The 16,812-nt window shown below is 40.4% G+C and overlaps 1 protein-coding gene across 2 annotated transcripts in view; it reads left to right on the top strand.

The window, feature by feature from the left end:
* TLCD4 (TLC domain containing 4) overlaps positions 1-16,812 on the top strand; it is a 78,682-nt gene that overhangs the window by 10,849 nt on the left and 51,021 nt on the right. Inside the window, exon 1 of one of the 2 annotated variants that reach the window (XM_034779280.1) lies at positions 14,942-15,259. The exons of the other annotated variant lie outside the window; for it this stretch is intronic. The gene's annotated coding sequence lies outside the window, so the exon portion shown is untranslated. Of the gene's footprint in view, positions 1-14,941; positions 15,260-16,812 lie in introns of those variants that run through there. 2 annotated transcript variants of the gene reach the window in all.

Genomic DNA, 16,812 nt, shown 5'->3' with positions numbered 1-16,812 from the left:
ACCTGCCATTCCCACTGAAGTTGATGGGAGTCGCAACTACTTAGCACTTTTAAGGATTTATTATTAGTATTTATTTATTTGAATTGTAAACATCTTGGAGCAGGGACTTTTTATTCTGTGTTTGTACAGTGACTAGCACAGTGGGGCCCTGGTTTATAATTAGGAGCTCACAGGCACTACAATAATACAAATAATAAATAACAATTATAGTAAAATTTGTGTGTATTGTGGTAGCATCTAGAGGCCAGGATCCCACTGTGCTAGGCACGATACAAACCTAGAACAAAGAGACAGTCCCTACCCTGAAGAGATATGTATAAGGATGTCTTCGATAGAGGTCCACTAGAAAGATCATTATAGACTTAATCCCACAAACTGTTGAGCTTCTGTGTCTCCTATGAAATCAAATCGTTTTCTAGTCTTGTTTCTTTGGGTCTTTCACACATCAATAGAGGAGATAAAAACATTAAAAATAATGAAAAGTGATTGCAAAATCACAGAAATTGGCATGGGGACTCAGAGGTAAGTGTATCGTCTGAAACTACTTAACTTTTTTTAATTTAGGTATATTTCAGGTTTAGTATCTTTATAATATTTTAATAAACCATTCCTTCTGTGGCTATCTTAATCACATACTGATGTGCATTTGAAAGATGCACAGTTAAGTGCCACACAGTCATTAGGGCATGTGATACTGTGTGATCTTTAAGTTTTGACTGGTTTATAGCAAGGCTTATACAGATAGGCAATAATAATTTGAATTTGTATAAAATATTTCTACTTGCTGTGCTTTATTTCACAATCTGATGCTATAAGACAAAAAAATCCTGTAACTACAAAAACTGTTCTCTGCTCAATATTACACCCTATTTTAATTAACAAATTGGAATATTAACAAAAAAGGCAGTTCTTTTGGACAACTTGAACTTTGAATAGTTGCTAATATTTGGGGCTGTGTTGCAAAAGTTGTTTGTTGTTTGTTTGTTTTGTTTAGTGCTAATCTGCTTCAGGTAGCATGCCTTTCTGTTTTATTTTATTACAATTTTCTTCTGTTCCCTTTCATTTTCTTCTGTTCTGATGTCACCAGATTCTATTCATTATTAGCAGCAGGGAGACTATAGAATGAGGTGACAAGAGCACTGACTGTCACAAAGTCAAAATGAATTTTATGTATGTTAAAGAAAATAATCTTGCATTATTTCAAGTTTCTGTTGTTTTTGTTGTGCCAGTGTCACACACATGGGAACTGAGAAGTCAGATTAACCATGGAGACCTCAGGTTTAGGCCTTTGATTCTTTCCATACCCTCAGCTTACCTGTCACACCCACCCATCCATGGCAGCACTGTGAAGAGGAAGTGTTGCATTCAGTAAAGCTGCAGTGCTGCCTCCACTATGGTGCTTTGTGAGAGCACATCAGAGGGGAGAATATTAGTGGAGGAATGGGGGAAGGAATGGAGAGAGTGAATGTGAAGGAGGATGAAAAGAAAAGATATTTTGATGAAGAGGGAAAAGGCAACAAGAAAAGGGAGACAGAAGGACATGAAATAGACAGAAGGGATGACATTTTTGACAGTTTAGCCTCTGGAACAAACTCAACACACGCCTGTCACAGCACAACTCAATGTTTTACCACAATGCTATTGTAGTGCATCAAAATATCAGGTTGTGATGCAACATGACAAACTCATAATAAAGTCACTGCGGATAACAGCCCCTTTATAACTAAGACAATCATACCAGTGCAGATGGCAACCTTAATAGTAAGTAGGGAAAAGAGAGATCATGGGGCAGGAGATAAATGGAGAAAAGAAGGTCGGGGGCTTCAGGCTGGGGATGAGGGATTCGCAGTGCAGGAGGTGGATCAGAGCCCATACCCCCTCCCACACTCCACCCCCCTGCCTCAGCCCAGAGCCTCCGACCATACTCCAAACCCCTTGGTCCCAGCCTGGAACACCCTCCTACACCCCCAGCTAGAGCCCTCACACAATCCTGCCCCCCAACACCCTGCCTCAGCCCAGAGCCCCCTCCCATACTCCAAACCCCTTGGCACTACCCTCCAGCCCAGTGCCCCTCCTGCACCCTAAACCCCTCATCTCTGCCTCTACCCTAGAGCCAGCACCCCAGCCCCCCTGAGCCAGCCCGGTGAAAATGAGTGAGAGCGGGGAGAGCGAGCAACAGAGGAGGGATGGAGTGAGTGGGAGTGGGTCCTTATTGAAGATTGGACAAAAAGTGCTACTAATAATGGTAGGGTTGTAGCAAACTGATTTCTTTACCAAATAGTCACCACACCAACAAGAGGTGATGTCATTTTAGGTTTAGTATTGGTAAAGTAGGAAGGACCTCATAGAAGAACTAGTTGTAGAGGACAATCTTGGTTTGAATGATCATGAGTTAATTCAGTTTAAACTGAATGGAAGGATAAACAAAAAAGGTCTGCAACTAGGGTCCTTGATTTCAAAAGGGCAAACTTTAAAAAAATTAAGGGTATTAGGGAAGTAGACTGGCTGAAGAAGTCAAGAATCTTCATGTGGAGGAAGCTTGGAATTACTTTAAAGTCAAAGTTGCAGAAGCTAGCTGAAGACTGCATCCCAAGCAAGAGGGGAAATAATTGTAGGGTAGGGTTTCAAACTAAAAAGCAAGCTGAACAAGCATCTCAAACAGGTTGTCATAACTATAAAGGGAAGGGTAACAGCCCTCCTGTGTACAATACTATAAAATCCCTCCTGGCCAGAGACTCCAAAATCCTTTTACCTGTAAAGGGTTAAGAAGCTCAGGTAACCTGGCTGACACCTGACCCAAAGGACCAATAAGGGGACAAGATACTTTCAAATCTTGGTGGAGGGGAAGGCTTTTGTTTGTGCTCTTTGTTTTGGTGGTTGTTCGCTCTTGGGACTAAGAGGGACCAGACATCAATCCAGGCTCTCCAAATCTTTCTGAACAAGTCTCTCATATTTCAAACTTGTAAGTAAACAGCCAGGCAAGGCGTGTTAGTTTTATCTTTGTTTTCTCAATTTGTAAATGTACCTTTTACTAGGGTGTTTACCTCTGTTTGCTGTAACTTTGAACCTAAGTCTAGAGGGGGGTCCTCTGGGCTCTTTAAGTTTGAATACCCTGTAAAGTTATTTCCCATCCTGATTTTTTACAGAGATGATTTTTACCTTTTTCTTTAATTAAAAGCCTTCTTTTTAAGAATCTGATTTTTCCTTGCTTTTAGATCCAAGGGGGTTGGATCTTGCTCCACCAGGAGTTGGTGGGAGAAAGGAGGGGGGATGGTTAATTTCTCCTTGTTTTAAGATCCAAGGAGTTTGGATCTGTATTCACCAGAGAATTGGTGAAGAGTCTCTCAAGGCTTCCCAGGGAAGGGAATTAGCACATTGGGAGTGGTGGCAGCAGACCAGATCTAAACTGGCAGTTAAGCTTAGAAGTTTTCATGCAGGCCCCCACATCTATACCCTAAAGTTCAGAGTGGGGAAAGCATCCTTGACACAGATCATTAAGAGAAAGCAGAAAACCTACAAGGAATGAAAGAAGGGATGGGCAGCAAGGAACGCCACCTCTTAGAGGTCAGAAAGTATAGGGGGGAAAAAAGAGAACTTCCAAAACCCAAGCAAAGTTGGACCTTGCAAAGGAAATTAAAACCACTAGTAAAGGTTCTTTAGCCATATAAATAAAAAGAAAACAAGGAAAGAAGTGGAACCGCTAAACAGAGGATGGCGTAGATATTAAAGATAACCTAGGTATAGCCCAACACCTAAATGAATACTTTGCCTCAGTTTTCAATAAGGGTAATGAGGAGCTTGGGGCAAATGACAAGGTGGCTAATGGGAACAGGGATATGAAGTAGAAATTACCACATCCAAGGTGGAAGCCAAACTCAAACAGGCTAGTGGGACCAAATCAGGGGGCCCAGATAAGCTCCATCTAAGAATATGAAAGGAACTGGCACATGAAATTGCACGCCTAATAGCAAGGATTTTTAATGAACCAGAAACTCAGAGGGTCTACTCTATGACTGGAGAATTGTGAATAAAATATATTTAAGAAAGGGAAAAAAAGTGATCCGGGAAACTACAGGTCCATTAGTTTCAGCTTAGTTGTATGCAAGGCCTTAGAACAAATTGTGAAAGAGGAGTAATTAAAGACACAAAAGTAAATGGTAATTGGGATAAAATACAGCATGGTTTTACAAAGGATAGATCATGCCAGATCAGCCTGATCTCTTTGTTTGAGGTGATAACTGATTTTCTAGACAAAGGAAATGCAGTAGATCTAATCCACTTGGATTTCAATAAAGCATTTGATATAGTTCCATTATAAATTATTAGTTAAGTTGGAGAAGATAGGAATTAATATAAGAATCACAAGGTGGATACAGAGCTGGTTAAAGGGGAGACTACAACGGGTCATGCTGAAAGGAGAACTATCTGGCTGAAGGGAGGTTACTAGTGGAGTTCCTCAAGGATGAGTCTTGGGACTAATGTTATTTAACATTTTCATTAATGACCTTTGCACAAACAGTGGGAATGTGCTAATAAAATTTGTGGATGATACAAAGTTGGGAGGCATTGCCAGTATGGAGGAGGACAGGAATATCCTAGAAAGACATTTGGACAACCTTAAAAACTGGAGTAATAAAAATGGGATGAAATTTAGTAGTACAAAGTGCAAGGTCATGCACTTAGGGACTAACAACAAGAATTTTTGCTATAAGCTGGGGATAATCAGTTGGAAGCAATAGAGGAAGAGAAAGACCTGGATGTATTGGTAAATCACAGGATGACTATAAGCCATGAATGTGATGCAGCCATGGCTAATGCAGTCCTAGGATACATCAGGCAAAGCATTCAGTAGAGGTAGGAAAGTGTTCTTAGAATATCAGGGTTGGAAGGGACCTCAGGAGGTCATCTACCCCCTGCTCAAAGCAGGACCAAAGCCCAGACAGATTTTTGCCCCAGATCCCTAAATGGCCTCCTCAACGATTGAACTCTCATCCCTGGGTTTAGCAGGCCAATGCTCAAACCACTGAGCTATCTCTTCTCCCTAAAACACTGACAAGACCTCATCTGGAATACTGTGTGCAATTTTGGTTTCCCATGTTTTAGAAAGTTGAATTCAAACAGGACCGGGTGCAGAGAAGGGCTACTACTAGGATGATCAGAGGAATGGAGAATCTACCTTATGAGAGGAGACTTAAGGAGCTTGGCTTAACAAACAAAGGATGAGGGGAGCTACAATTGCCCTGTATAAATATATCAGAGGGATAAATACCAGGGTGGGAGAGGAGTCACTTAAGTTAAGCACCAATGCTGACACAAGAACACATGGATATAAACTGGCCATCAATAAGTTTAGACTTGAAATGAGACCATCGGAGGAGTGACGTTCTGGAACAGCTTTTCAAGGGGAGTAGAGGTGGCAAAAAACCTAACTTGTTTTAAGACTGCTATTGCTGCTACTGCTATTGGCAAATATTTCCAATGCCTGGCAAGGGCACACTAGAGGGGGAGGACTCTGAGTTCCCAGGTATCTGCCTGATGGGTCTTGCCCGCATGTTCAGGGTCTAACTGGTTGCCATATTTGGGGTCAGGAATAAATTTCCTACCAGAGCAGATTGGCAGAGATCCTGGGTTTTTTTTTGCCTTCCTTTGCAGTATGTGGCATGGGTCACTTGCTGATCTGAACTAGAGTAAATGGTGGATTCTCTGTAACTTCAAGTATTTACATCAAGATTTGAGAATTTCAGTAACTCAGCCAAAGGGCCTGTTGCAGGAGTTGATGGGTGAAGTTCTGTGGCCTGCAGGAGGTCAGACTAGATGACCAAGATTATCCCTTCTGGCCTTAAAATCTATGAGTCTGTGAAGGGGTGACGCTGAGACAGAGAAAAAGGTTAGGGACCAAGAGTACATCTTGCCAGAAACAGCACTTTTGGTCACTTACTGACAGGAAGCATTGATACCAGAAAAATGATTTCAGGCAATGGGAGGTGGCAGAAGCACAGGAGAGCCCCATTAGTCTGATCAAAAATGAGAAATCAAGGGAGGGGAGTGGGGAAAAATGCAGTGAAGAAGGAATAAAGTCATGAATGGTGTAGCTTCTCTGGACACTGAAATGCTTATTGTATTACTATGTAGCACCATACATATACATGGTCTAGGTGAATGGTTCTCAACCAGGGGTACGTGTACCCCTGGGAGTACGCAGTGGTCTTCCGGGGAACATCAGCTCATCTAAATATTTGCCCAGTTTTACACCAGGGTACATTTAAAAAGCACTAGCAAAGTCAGTACAAGCAAATTTCATACAGACAATGACTTGTTTATACTGCTCTGTACACTGAAATGTAAGTACAATATTTATATTCTAAATGATTTATTTGATTATTATATGGTAAAAATGAGAAAGTAAGCAGTTTTTCGGTAAGACTGTTCTGTAACACTTTTTTGTATTTTTGTGTCTCATTTTGTAAGCACGTAGTTTGGAGGTACACAAGACAAATCACACTTCTGAAACGGGGACAGTAGTCTGGAAAAGTTGAGAGCCACTGGTCTAGGTGAACTATGCTAAAACCATAAGATTAATATTCTACAGACCTTGTAGCCTAAAGTCAGATTTGGTAGAGCACAGAATGGGATCATGTCATGAAGCATTCAGGTCTATGGAACTGGAGAATTTTTAGACTTTTGGTGAAGAGAAGAAGCTTGGCAACCATTAACTGAAAGTCTATCCCAAGCATATGAGCCACATAAAAAAGGCATGAAGGTTGGATTTTTTTTTTCTACAGAAGTCTTCTTTTTTTTTTTTTAAGGTCTCCCCCTTTTTCCTTCTCCTCATTTCCTCTGCTGCCTCCACCAACATGGGATTTACAACCAGTATCAAATTCAGCTCCTTCCCATGCCATCTCTTCTTCCTTTGTCCCTTGGTTTATCTGGATCAACTGCTGCTGTGATATTAGCTGCCCACACTTACCTGCCAGAGATTTATGACTGGACTCCACTGGCGGCCTAAGCAGCTTCCAAACTATGAGTGTTGTTCTCTTCTCACTTATACCAGTGTAACTCCATTGGCTTCATTGGAGTTACTTTGGATCCACACCATTGTGACAGGAGACTCGGGTTCTACCTTTTATGTGCTTTTCCATCCTCATGAAATTTCTGCCTGCATGCCCTACTGAATTTTGGGAAGTGGTTCCTGTTGCTGACAATGAGAGCCAGGAACTCTACTTAGGCAGACAACAAATTCGGACCCAGTGAACTATAGCACCCCACTTATTATAAGCCCTTGTTTTTTATTATTATAGTTTTATTGAAAAAATTATCCCTAGAATGAAACTTCTCATTCTTGTTCTTGGACCAAAAATGATTTTGCATGTTGTGTGGAAAGCTGGGTAAAATTCTATTAGATTGTTTCTCAGTAAGATGAACATAAAAGAAGATTTTTTCATAACTGGAACCATTTTCAAATGCAGTTGAATGACTCACAAATGCCCTACTTTTTAACACAGCAACTCTTTATGGATTTAAAACCTCACTGAGGAGCAGTGCCTCAGAGATGAAGAATTTTGGTTCTGAAATAACAAAGCTGTAAGTCTTTGAAAAATGTGTACTGCGAATGCATAGAATGGTTTTCCACTAATGACCAAATCTTCCCCACTGTCTTTAATGGGAATTGCAGGTGATCATATGAGAGTAGAATTTGGCCCTAAATGTTTAATGTATGTAGTGCCCCACTGAAAATCACATTCAGCTGGGAGAAGGATCTAGAGGCTGAAAGTAAGTCCAATCTCTCATGCTCTTGCTGTATTCTAGGTCAGTAGTATATTGCTCGATAGTATTCATCACCATGCATTTTTTGACAGGTTTCGACACCCCATTTAGGGCTTATGTCCCGCCTTCCCACCCCGTTTCCGTTGGCACCAAAGTTTGGCGCCGTTGACCATTTTGAAATTTTGTGTGTGTGTGTCTTTTTGACTAGGGGAAGTGTTGTGTGTGTACTTGGGTACATTGAGAGAAAAGGGTTGAAAGAAGAGAGTGAGAGAGTGTAAAGATGAAAAAAGAAAGTTTGAGTAAGGTTTAGAGAAAAAAAGGAAAGAAAGGTTCTTTGGGGAGGTTGAGAGAGAGAGAGAGAGAGAGAGAGGGGCTTTTAAAGGGTAGGTTATGAAAGAATAGAAAGATTTTTGTTTTTAAAGGGTTAGTTAGTTTGAAAGAAGAGAGCTTTGTAGTGTGTTTGAGTAAGGCGAGATGATGGTAAAGGCCTACTTTGGTGGGCTATTAAAGAATAGAAATTTTTGAGATAAATGTAAAAGTTAAATAATATTGAAAACTAGGTTTAAAAAGGGAATTTACTAAGGCAAAGCCTGTTTAGTAAGACCAGGGTAAAAAAGTGAATAGGAAAGCATTTAAATTACTTACTATCAGGGTAGGTTAAGAAAAGAGCCTTTAAAATCATTAAATAATATTAAAAACAATAAAATAAGGCAGGGCCTGTTTGGTAAATGCATGGTAAAATGAATAAAAAAGCATTTAAACTATTCAATACCAGTGTAGGTTAAGAAAAAAGAGAGGTTAAAAGAAATAATGGGGCAAAAATAGGGAAAAGAGAGCCCCCTTTGCAAAGGGCAAAGATAGACAGCACATGGTTGAATCAGAAAGAGAGAATGAGAGAGAAGCAGGCAGAGCCTATTTGGTAAGCACCTGGTAAAAAAGTGAATAAAAAAGCATTTAAACTATTCAATACCAGTGTAGGTTAAGAAAAAAGAGAGGTTAAACGAAAGAAAAGGGAAAAGAAAGCCCCCTTTGCAAAGGACAAGATAGACAGCACATGGTTGAATCAGAGAGAGAATGAGAGAGAGAATTCTTACCTTTTTAGTCTTTCGGTAGAATGAGGCAACTTTCCTGGTTCAGACCCTTTCAGTCTTGTTATTACCACCTTTGGATTGGACCAATCAGAGTTTGTCTTACAACAGTGTCATAGAATTCATTTTATGAACCAATCCTAGAGTTTTAAGATTTTAAACAAGAGCCATCTCCCTCCTCTCCCCCTCCCACCTTTTAACTGTCTTATTCTTATCTAAAGAAACAGACCCCCAGCATTTTTTTCACCATGTAGCCCTTTTACAGAGGGGTTTTTATAAAAGTTAAAACCACAAGCTTTTAGTAACAAACAATTTTAAAAGTTTTCCCCTAGGTTTTAAACTAACAGAGGTTTTTTTTTTGTTTGTTTTTTGTTTTTTGTTTTTTAGTAAAAACAATGGGAAGCTGCAGCAAAGTTCCTGTTAGCAAAGCAGCCACTGTGAGTTAGTGGATCACAGAGAAGGAGTTTGCTTCTTTACCTGCTTTTTAACAAACACAAGTAAAAGTTACATTAAGTTTTGCAAAGGTATAATTACTTAAAAAGACACATTCCTTTTGTATGTGTTGTAATAAAAAAAAAAGAGGAGGCAGAAGCACCCCAGGTTTTTAGTAACAGACAGCTTATATACCCCTTATTTTGTAAACCAGTGGATTAGAGAGAAGAAGTTTGTTTCTTTTTCCACTTTTTAAAAAATTGAGGTGAAAGTTATATTAAGGGTTGTAAAGGAATAAACACTTGAAAAGACATGCCTAAATGAAGACACAGCCCTTTTGTATGTGTTGTAATTAAAAAAAGCATGCAAAAGCACCCCAGGGTTAAACCCTGACTAAGAAAATGTTTTCCCCCAAGGTTTTTAGTGAGAACAACTTGAAACAGCCTTTTGAAGGTAGTGAATTAGAAAAGAAGAAGACCTCTTTGAAAAACAAGGCTATCTGAAGACCCATTCCTTTATTTAACCCCCTTGGCATAGGTGTTTCAATAAAATGTGAGTTTGCAGAAACAGTCCAGGGTTATAAAAGTAATGTATAGCGATAAAAAAGTTTCCCCCCTATGTTTTAAACTAACATGGGTTATTTTTTAATAAGCACAATTTGAAACAGCATGCTTTTTTAGCAAAGCCGTTGTTAGCAAAAACAGCCTCTATGAGCCAGTGGATCAGAGATAAGAAGGCTGCTTCTTTTTCAAACTTTTTAACAAATGCAAGTAAAAGTTATATTAAGTCTTGTAAAGGATAAACACTTTAAAAGACAAACCTATACGAAGTTGCATCCCTTTATTTACAGATGTGTTTCAATAAAATAGAGCATGCAGAAACACCCTAGGTTTAAAACCACAGATTCTTAGTAACAGTTTATATCCCCTTATTTTGTAAACCAGTGGATCACAGAGAAGAAGTTTGCTTCTTTACCTGCTTTTTAACAAATAGAGATGAAAGTTATATTAAGCCTTGTAAAGGAATAAACATTTGAAAAGACAAGCCTATATGAAGACCCATACCTTCATTTAGCACTTTTGCATATGTTTTAATAAAAAGTGAGCATGCAGAAACATACCAGGGTTAAAAACACAGAGATCTTGTTTATAAAAGTAAATTATAGCGATAAAAAAGTCCCCTCCCCCCTATGTTTTAAACTAACATGGATTATTTTTTAGTAAGAACAATTTGAAACAGCATGCTTTTTCAGCAAAGCCATTGTTAGCAAAATCAGCCTCTGTGAGTTAGTGGATCAGAGATAAGAAGGTGGCTTCTTCCCCAAACTTTTTAACAAATGCAAGTAAAAGTTATATTAAGTCTTGTAAAGGGATAAACACTTTAAAAGACAAAGGGTAATCTAACCGCGTATACTGTGGGGGCAACCTACTGAGGAACAGGCCGTGTTGTAAAATAAAATGTCAGTTGAAAATAACTGTGTAAAGCGTGTTTTTATGGAGTTCAAGGAGTGTGGGGTTTGTCAAAAGGGCAGTAGGTTGCCCCCGTGGTGTATGCGCATTTTCCACCCCAAGGCCCTCTGCATTAGGACTTAATCATAACCCCTCAGATTTCAACAATGTCTCAGGTCTCTTGTCTACTGTTTCATATTATTTAATGCTGTACATCAACTGTCGAGCAGTATACTACTTAGGTCTGTAACTCCTGAATGATAGGACTATGGCTATCCTGACAGTCTACAACTTCCAGGAGGTAGAATCCTGACCTGGAAAGCCTTCTCTCTAGTTATGTAGGGCCCACAGACAACCCGAATAGCTTTCAGCTCTGACAATGACAGTTACAGTCTTAACTGTCACTTCAAAGCCTTCCATAATTCTGAAGACCAGTTCTTTATCTAGAAAGAAGGCAGCCTTCACAGCTTTGAGGAGGGGCAGGAGTATGGTGAAGGAAATGTTGAGGGTTTGGTGGTCTTCTGCTGAGTAATGTAGATGGGCTGCTCTCTGTTGAAATAGTGAAGAAAAAATTATCTTAGCACTTCTGTAGTGTGTTTCTTCCTGAAGTACTTCATGATTCCACCATGCAGTCCTTACTCAGGTAAAACTCATACAGACTTCAATGGTTGTTTTGCCTCTTTAATGCCTGTAAAGATGGGCCTGTAAAAGAGGAAAATAGCTTGTTTTCTGTCTTGAAACTAATGGTACTGTATAAAGAGGCAGAATAGGGAAAGTGTAGTGTGAGGTTTTTGATTTACCTATGTCACACAGTTTGAGGGAAGAGCACACAAAGCAATGTAAGAGTAGGGAATATGGAGGGAGGAAAGAACAAGATTTTGCATACAGATCCCTTAATAAAGAGTAACAACTTAAAAAGTGATCTTAGAATTTGTTGTTTGAGACTTAATTATGCAGTGTATACGATAAGGGCACAAAAACAGACATAATGAGATCTATGGAAGCAGCAACATGGCATCTTCCAGTAGCTCAGACACCCTGTGTCTTATCACACACATTAGCCAATTCCAGGATAAGTATTTTGGGACCATTAATCATCATGATTGTGAATACCAGCATTTATGACAAGGGTCAGAATGAGGCTACAGGACCCTGCAAATTACTTTATTAAAGGCAATGGCTATTGATGAATTTGGTACAATCTAAATGTCTCTTTAGGGTGGGATACCCTGAATGTTTTGTGTGTGTGTGTTTAAAGGGAGTGATTAAATTCTGTTTTTATTACAAAATATATTAATAGTATTAGAACTGTGCAGACAATGGAAATTCCATTTCACAAAGGATTTTGAATTTTAGCTTCATTTTGAATAGGAACAAAACCTGAAAAATTCATAATTCTCCATGAAAGAAAAATTTTAAAAAAGTTGTTCAGATCAGAATGTTTAATTTTGGCAAAATGGTTTTGTTTGGATGTGGACTTTTAAAATTTTAAATATAATACAAAATAAAAAAATTGAAAATAATTTCAAAATGAAAAATCAAAATGCTTCATTCCAACTATGTTGAAATGGGACATTGTCGGACCTTTCCTCCACAGTTTTTTCTCTTAAATGAAATTTCTGCAAAATCAATATGGTTTTGTGAAGTGTTTCCGTTTTGACAGAACTGCATTTTCAATTGAGTTTTTCTGACCAGCTCTATTTAGTATGTACCAATCCATTATTTACATCTTTTTATTACAAAATATTTCTTTATGAATATTTACATCTTCCTTTGGATTTCTAAAGTAGTTGGAATATTTTTGGAACAAAACATTCTGATTTTTCATTTTTAACCAACTTTTTGTTTTGAATTTTTTATTTTGTATTATTTTATATATTATATTATAACATTAAAAAGTCAAAATGAAATATTTCAACTGATATGGAACAATTTTTTTAAATTTCCTTTGTGGAGAATTTCAAAATTTTTGAGTATTTTGTTCCAATTTGAAATGAAGCCAAATTTAAAAAATCTCAAAATTCTTAGTGAAATGGAATTTCCATACTTCACACAAAACAAACCTATGTGCTTGCAATTGTTTCCATTGCTTTTCCTCTGCTCTGATTTGAGCAGAGGAATTATGTTAATTATTATTAACTAACTACCCGAATCGGGGGTAGTAATCGATCTATCAGGGATCGATATATCGTGTCTCCTCTAGCGGCGGTAGCAGAGTCTACGGGGGAGCTGCGGCCATCGATCCTGCACCGTGAGGATGGGAGGTAAGTCGAAATAAGATACGTCGACTTCAGCTACGCTATTCCCATAGCTGAAGTTGAGTTTCTTACATCGACCGCCCCCCCAGGGCAGACCAGCCCTTACAGTAGAAGCTTGGAGGTTCCAACCAGGGCCGGCTCCAGCATTTCTGCCGCCTCAAGCAAAAAAAAAAAAAAAGCAATCGCGACCGGCGGCAGCAATTGGGGGGGGGGGAGGGAAAGCTGTGATTGGCGGCTGCGGCAGTTCGGCGGCAGGTCCTTCGCTCCTAGAGGGAGTGAGGGACCTGCTGTCCCGGAATTGCCGCACGTGCCGCCTCTCTCCCTTGGCCGCCCCAAGCACCTGCTTGTTAAGCTGGTGTCTGGAGCCGGCCCTGTTTCCAACACCAGAGTTACGAACCGACTAGTCAACCACACACCTCATTTGGAACCGGAAGCACACAATCAGGCAGTAGTAGAGACCAAAAAACAAAACAAAACCAAAACAAATACAATACAGTACTATGTTAAATGTAAACTACTAAAAATAAATAAATAAAGCGGAAGCATCATTTTCCTTCTGCATAGTACAGTTTCAAAGCTGTATTAAGTCAATGTTCAGTTGTAAACTTATGAAAGAACAACCATAACATTTTGTTCAGATTTATGAACATTTCAGTCACAAACAACCTCCATTCCCGAGGTGTTCGTAACTCTGAGGTTCTACTGTAAAACTGCAGGGTTGGGACTTATATATTTACTCATTCAGCATTCTGTTTGACTTCAGTTATAACTATCTGAGTAAGTACTGCAGGATTGGCCCTAAAATGCAACTTCTATTCCTGTGATCCTTGTGGAGAAAGTCCAAGCATAATATTGCCAATGCCCCTGTTCCTTTGGATGAGATGGCTCTTCATGTTTTATGGTATTTTGCACACTGTATTGAGGAGTGCATGAATGTACATTTAGACCTCAGACAACAAAATCAGCAAATGATTTCTTCTAGACAATAGGAATATTTAACTATATAAACTGCACGTTTTGAAAAGTATAGTGGGCCAAATTCTGTTGGTAACTCACACACAATGTATGTCAGACTAAATGATATAATGTTGCCTTCTGCCCCTAAACTATAAGAAATCTATGTGTAGATCTGGGTCTTTTAGTCAGAATTATTTCCATATCAACATAGCCATAGGTGGAATTTGGCATGGTGTATTTATTTCTACATTGATGTGGGTTAAGGAAGAAACTTTGGGCAGATTATTTTATCAGTGCCTATTGTAGTGTTTCTCTCTGGTATTAGTGACAAAGACATGATACTGAACTATATGGAGTGCTGGTCTGATCCACTATGTCAATTCCTGTATTCCTAGGTACAGTAATTATTTAACCAAATGCAGGAGTTGAGATTTGGATAGGCACATATTTTGAGCTGTGCATATTTTCGCTCTATTACATATTTCTTGTAGATTACATTTATTTTGATATTTGTCTCTTTAGATAGCTTTTGCATTTATTTTAGTGCAATGGTACAATTGAGACGAAAGAAAATCAAGGCTGAGTTTTTTTTAGAATATCCCCTGTGTGTGTGTGTGTGTGTGTGTATATATATATATATATATATACTGAAGATACTAAATTGTGTTTGCTGTGGAACCTATAACTCCAGGTGTCTTTGACTGCTTTGTATTTAAAATCTCAAACTTTAACTCTTGTGCTGACCTAGTCACTCCACGCCCCCAGTTAGTATCTCGTATCGTAGCAGCCCTTAGAACCAAACATCAGACATTCGTTACTTCGTGCCTAGGGTCTCGAAATCTCAGAACAGGGGAGACTGGGAGCCAACTGGGAAGGGCCCCCTTACACCCTAGCACCATGGGGCTCTGCGGGTGGGCGAGGAGGAACTCTCCCCAACTCCCCCCCAAATCCTGAATCCCGTCTCCACGGGGTGGAGACGGGGCGCTTGATCCGCCTACCTCCCCCAAACCCCATCCCCACAGGGCACCGTGTGCGCGCGGAGGCCGCTAGCTCCACCTCAGTGCACCCAGCCCTGGCACTAACGGGCAGCAGCTTCCCTCGCAGGTGGCGGAGGCTCGGCCCCTTTAAGGCCGAGGCTGCCGAAACCCGATCCCGCAGTGAGTGGCTTGTCGCAGCAGCCCTCGGAGCTGCCGCCACCCGCTGCCCCCGGAGCATCCTGTGTGGCAAGCAGCGAAGGGCTCTCCCCGCAGCGCCGGCGGGGATGGGGGAGGAGCTGCGGCCACACTAGCCCCCGTCTGGCCTCCCACCCCAGGTAAGGGTGCGCGGGGCTCGGGTGGGGCAGTGCCCGCAGCCTTCCACAGGGAAACGGCCTGCCCGCCTGGGGTGGGGGCGGCGCAATGGGGAGCGGCCGGGAGCCCCGCTCCGGGCCGGGCTGCGCATCCCAGCTCCAGGCCCATCGTGTGAGGGGCAGGCGGCGGGCAGGTTCCCATGAATCCCCTCCCCCGCCTGCCGGGAGCGAGGGGTCTGGTGTAGTGAACGGGACTGGGGGGTTCTGCCCCAGCAGGGAGAGGGTTAATGGGAAAAGGGGGCGGGAGGGAGCGGGTCAGTGGGAACGGTGGCGCGGGGGAGGGGAGGTTGTATAGTCCAGCAGGGAGAGGGGAAACGAAAGCTGAAATTGGGGAAAGGCAGCTGATACTGCAGCTCCAGTTTTTGCCCACTAGACCAGCAGGGTTGCTGTCAAATTGCATCAAGTCCTGTCTCTACAATATGCTACCGCTATAATGCTGTGAAAGGGGTCCAGCCTCTCTGAAATGCTGCACTGAATAAACTAATACTTTTAAAGGGACACTTTCAGATTTAAAATACTGTTTTAAAATCTGATGTCCTTATTTCCCTACATATAATATCTTAGATTGTTATTTAAAGTGAATTTTGTAAATGCTAATATAATGTTCACTTTTGGTTTGTCTGAATATCTGTCCTCTTGGACAAAAAAGAATACTAGTAATTACATGCTTTTATTTCTAATTTGTTTACAATCTGGCTTTCCTTTGCTAGGTAGTATAGCAATGTTTGATTACACTGCTCTACAGCCAAAATGCTTCTGAAATAAATGTAGTCAAACTTTACTAATTCTGGGTCACTGAGAACGAAAATGATGCTTAAAATTGTTGATTGGCTCTAGTTTTCAAGATATGCTATTGGGTCAGTATATACAACCTTTGACTTGGGAATGGCGGAGGGTAAGTGAGTTATAAAGGGAAGGGATCTCAGTTTAAACCAGAAATGACTAAAATACATCTTTGACTGGATCTATGAATAAATCTATGACTGGGTTTGGACAGTACTTACTTTTTAGGCAAAACAATGAATGATGCAATCTGAAGCTGGTATTGCGTCATACACGATGTGAATTGCATCATGTTATTCCTAGAAGTCATGGATGATGTAATCATAACGAAGCTTACATCACTCTGCTGAACAAATTGCCCTATATCAGCTCTAGAAATCATACAGTGTCGTGATCTCTTATTTGTCAGTGTTTGATTTTGCAAAGGGACACATTTGTTTAGCCAAAGTGAGCAGAGATGCCTCGTACTTGTGTGAACAGTGCAGATAACTTCTGCTATGTTTGTGGTGAAGTGACTTTTGCATCACAAAAGCACAGTATAACCACTATCGTTAAGAAAGCCTATCACCTTTATTTTGGCTGCAAAATTGGAGATCAGGACAATGTGGGCCCCCACACATATGCTGCAACACTTGTGCAACAAATCTTCGCCAGTGGTTGAACAGGAAAAGGAAATCTATGCCTTTTGCAGTGCCAATGATTTGGAGAGAGCCAACAGATCATACCAGCAATTG

This window comes from Trachemys scripta, chromosome 8 (assembly GCF_013100865.1).
Source record: "Trachemys scripta elegans isolate TJP31775 chromosome 8, CAS_Tse_1.0, whole genome shotgun sequence".
Taxonomy (NCBI): Eukaryota; Metazoa; Chordata; order Testudines; family Emydidae; genus Trachemys; species Trachemys scripta.
The sequence above is the reverse complement of the archived record's forward strand: the minus strand, read 5'-3'. Positions and strand labels throughout refer to the sequence as shown.